At 37.1% G+C, this 4,873-nt stretch overlaps 1 pseudogene; it reads right to left on the bottom strand.

The window, feature by feature from the left end:
• Nucleotides 1-3,494: 3,494 nt before the first annotated feature.
• On the bottom strand, nt 3,495-3,612 carry LOC120610052 (uncharacterized; annotated as a pseudogene).
• Between the last annotated feature and the right edge of the window lie 1,261 nt (nt 3,613-4,873).

Below are 4,873 nucleotides of genomic sequence, written 5' to 3'. Positions count from 1 at the left end.
GAGCTTTTACCTACATCTACTGTTTCTTAATTTGGCTCAAAATAATCTTTAGGCCCAAGTGGCATATTTGGGGGTAGCATATTCTGGTATCCTTCACCTTCTAGAATATAAGCTCTGGAATATCTTCTAGGACACACTCAGGAACCCATCTTGTTCACTGCTGTATCCAGAGGACCTAAACAGTGCCTGGTGCAAGGAAGGACTCAACAAGTAATGCTGAATATATGAATAAATGAATTTCCTTAATAAATAATGTTGAACATGTGAATGAATGAATTTATGATTTATAAATTTCTGCCCTTCTAAAAAAGTTTGCTCTGATGTCTGTTGATAGCAGATGGGTTTATGAGAAGAGAACTGCTGAAGGAAGCTATCTAAAGTTGGTATTTTTCAATGGTGACATTAATTTTGCCCTGATTTCTGGTATACTTCCTTGTTTAGGTGATTAATGTCACCATCCCACCGTCTTTGAACTGACACAGACTCCCCTGCTTCATGTGGGACCAGTTCAGGGAAGTTTTCTGAGTAGATAAGGTCATTGCCTGTTTTTGGTGCTTGCCCTGTTTGCTGACATTCTTGATGCCTCCATTCCGTTGACTTTGAATCTTGTTAATAGACAAGAGAGAAAATTCAAGGAGGCTCCTGGGCTATTTAAACTCCAGGGTGAATGAATTGACCAGGCCCTTCCTGAGGGGTGTTAATTTAGAGCAGGAACAACACACAGTCCTTGAGTATCTAAGGTTGAATGTACCCAAGATGATCTTCATATACATTACAACTTAGTGGCAGACCAGCCGTACCAATACCTCTCCACCCACAACATAACTTGATTTGTTCTCCATTTGATTCTTGCCTCCCCAATTTGGAGGGAGGGGAAAAAAGTTTGGTGTTTCGTAGGATCGTTTGAGCAATCTGAGGGCTGAAAAATATCTTACTGATCATCTAACAATGTTTCCCAAACTTGTCTGAACACAAGAATCACCCAAGGTGCTAGTTAAATAACAATTCTCAGGCCTCACCCTAGTTGATTTGGATTCAATAGACTGGGGTGAGGCAAGTGATACCTGTATTTTTAACAAGCGCCCCAGGTGATCCTCATGATGAAGCAAGTTTGAAACATCAACCTAACATAACCCTATCAGATAAAGAAACTGAGGCTTAGAAAGGCCTGGATGTTCATCTGGGTCACATGGCTCAAGAATCTTCATGTTCCTTGATCTGGATTCTTTCTCGTATACCAACCCACTTCCACTAAATCTTCATCCCTCTAAAAAAAATATATTAAACCCCACACAACTGGAGATCTGAGCACCCAAAAATGTTTCCTTAGTATTTCCAATGAAAATGTTAGCTGACTTCTTTCAGTAGTCTCTCATTTTGAAAATTTTTCTTTTAAAAAACTCTCTGCTTATAATGTGTGTGTGGTCCAAGTATCAAGACTTTAAATGCAAGTTCTGCAAATGACATCTCAGGATATCCTCTGGACCAGTCTTATGGCTCTGTGGCGTTAGCCATCAGTGTCTTAAATCCTAACCTGGATCCTCATCAAGTATCACTTGGCTTATCTGGCAGTAAAGAATCCAGTGAGGTAGGTGTTCAGAGCAGTTTTTCATCATCGGGAACTAAAAACAATTACTAATCTGCTTTCACTAATGTGGTCCATCTGTGCATGAGCAATTTGTGTAGTTTTCCTAAGAAGGACATCATATTCTCCATAAACTTAAATGCTTAATACTCGCAATCAAAGACAGAAATATCCAGCTAGCCCCAATTCTTATAAAACAGAGCTAAAGCAGGTGATTCAGCTGCCTTTAAATGATTCATCCTGCCTTGATGGCCAAAGTTAGTGAGTCATCTGTCTACTGTCTGAGGAAATTCATTTCAGGAACCCATTTCCAGGGACCTCCAAAAGCTCATTAAACTCATTAGTAACTCATTAGTTATATTTGAGTTACCCTGGCCTTTTCCTTCACCCGAAGCTTTTCTCTCTCTTCAAAGAAATCCAAGATGAACTTAGAAATATCAAGAAGTGGGTCCTACAAGGAACAACTCACATTTAGGGTGAACTTGCACTTCCTTTTGTTTTGATTTCCCTGGTAATCTGGACTTTCAGGGGAAACCCAAAGTATGGAGTGGTTTTGCTTGGGGATAGATCCTTAGGTTTGCTAAACCTCATGATGAATGAAAAGTGAATAAGAATAAATGCCTAGTTTGGATTTACAGGGAGAGAGCTCAATGTAAATTTTAGAAATTAAAATAAAATATTCTGGGGACTAAAAATTTTGTATACTCTTTGAGATAAATAAATTATGTTTTCTATCTAGATGCTCTTCAATATTGCTGACATGTCTGAAAGTCTTTTAGGCTCTGAACCTTATCTTAATTGGGTATTGCAAATTTTTTCATCTTCTGTCATTATAATAACAGTAGTTGCTATTGTTTATTGAGCATTTATTTACTTTTACCCACCATTGGGTTAAGCTGAAAACATGGAGGTACTAATTTGCTCACAGTGATCTAAAAAGACAGAAATCTTTTAAGGAATTTTACAATATTAATTGTTTGTTTAAGTGAGGGATTTAGAAAGAAAACCCAGAAAATGTGAATGGTCAATCTTTCTGTGCCAGATTTGTGACTACCAAGACACTCACTTCAGTGAAATACTTTCTGGAAATTAGACTCCAAGACGGGAATGAGCAAAGCTACTCAAACCATAGAAGCAACACTGATAAACTATCATTTCTTAAGATTGCTCCTTACTATGGAAAATTCTGAAGGTTGAGTCAAGTAGAGAATTAGCTCAAATTCTTCCTGGAGCTGATGAGCATATGTCTGGGGCCAAATGATAAAGACAGTATGGGAAACATGAAAAATGTTCTCCTGAAATATCTTATGTTTTCCCCTTAGCATTCGCCAGTGCTAATCTGGGCAAAGGCTGAACTCCTTGCCAACAGAGCCCATTTTCAGAGAACCATAGCTTCCATTTTTGACCAGCATTCACTCATGAGCAATACTACTAGAAGCCCTAAGTGGCAAACGAATTACATGAAATCATTCTAAAAAATAGTTTAAAGGTCTTCCGACACTTTCTTTTCATAGATGAGAAAGCTGAGATTAGAAGAGATGTTTTGACAAAGATCACAGTGTATGTTTATGACCAACTTTAACATGACCTCAGGTCTCCCATTCTTTCCTCTATATCAGTTTTTTTAAGTGCTGTCTTTGGATGTCAATATCATTACTGGAGTCTCCATTTGCACTATTTTGTTTGTTTTTAAGCAAACAACAACAGAAAAAGAATAAATGCTACTTAAGCCTCTAGTTAAAACAGCAGAATGGAAAATTTATCAGATGATTCTTTTTATGAAATCTTCCTTAAAATATTATCCATTATTACCTCTTTTTTTTTTTAGGCAAGGCAACCCTTGGTGGACCTCACAGATTGCAAGGACCTTGTCATCTTATAATCCTTTATTTTTTAATAATATTTTTTATGTCTACAGCACTTGGTCTTCCTAGGTGGTCTGCCACCCAAGTACTAACCAGCCCAACCCTGCTTAGCTTCTGAGATCAGATGGGATTGGGCTTGTTCAGGATAGCATGGCCGTAGATTATTAGCTCATTCTTATATCCAGAATATCATTCTATGTTTTGCGTTGTTCTTATTGAAAGTTTCTTTTGTTGCATATATCCTTTGACCTAGAACTTCATCATAGACATATACTATCAAAAGTATACTGGGATCTATATGGTGGCAATGATTGAAAACATCAAAAACAGGATATCTGTCAGTAGGAAACTGGTTTAAAAAGTTACCTTAGAGACATACATAGACTATGTTATTGTTGTTAAAAAAAAAAGGAGAAGAAGAAGAAGAAGAAGGAAGAACAAGAACAAGAAGAAGAAGAAGAACAAGAACAAGAAGAAGAACAAGAAGAAGAAGAAACAAGAACAAGAAGAAGAAGAACAAGAACAAGAAGAAGAACAAGAACAAGAACAAGAACAAGAACAAGAACAAGAACAAGAACAAAGAACAAGAAACAAGAACAAGAACAAGAAAAGAAGAAAGGATCCCTATTTATTGATATAAAGAGATGTTCACGATATATTGTAAAACCAAGAATGCATGTAGGATGACCTACGTGGGTTTGTTATTAAGAGTGTGGTGTGTGTGTGTGTGTGCGTGTGTGTGTGTGTGTGTGTGGATATATATATATATATATATACATATATATATATATTTATTTATTTATTTCTACATAGAAAATTCTGGAAGGATACCCAAGAGCAGTACTGTTTTTACTATTTGCACTATTACTTGATAATAATTTCATAAGTAATATCAAAGAGCAGATAGGAGGGAGGCCTTTGTGTTTTTCTAAATCTGGGGCTGTTGGCCAAAATAAATAAATTTGACCTATTTGTAAAAAGTAGTCCTCCCAAGCAGGGCTGCTGGAACTGCAACCAGGGAAAGAGATAGAGACAGATGGTGAAACACTTGACTTTTACCAACTGTTTTGGTTCTCCCCTTTGGCCAAACACATTAAGAGCTATTTAAAAGGGAAACACTATAATTACACCTACATGATAAATAGAAACAGCAGCAAAATGATTGGATTAGACTCTTAATCCTTATTATCACCTCCTTAGAAGACGGGTGTGACAGCCACTCATTCAGGAATACACCTGAGGCCACACCTTGTTTGTCATATTACATCTTGTTTGTCAGATACTTGGTGCTTAGTGTTACAGCAGGAAGAAAAATAACCAAAGAAATTTCACACAACAAGATATCCAGGTGAGATGAGCATTTGCATAAGGCCCATAAACTCTGTCAATGTCTCTTTCTTCTTCCTATCCTGGCAGCTTGCAC

This window comes from Pteropus medius, unplaced genomic scaffold, assembly GCF_902729225.1.
Source record: "Pteropus medius unplaced genomic scaffold, Ma_sr-lr_union100, whole genome shotgun sequence".
Lineage (NCBI taxonomy): Eukaryota > Metazoa > Chordata > Mammalia > Chiroptera > Pteropodidae > Pteropus > Pteropus medius.
This window is presented reverse-complemented; position numbering and strand designations above follow the sequence as displayed.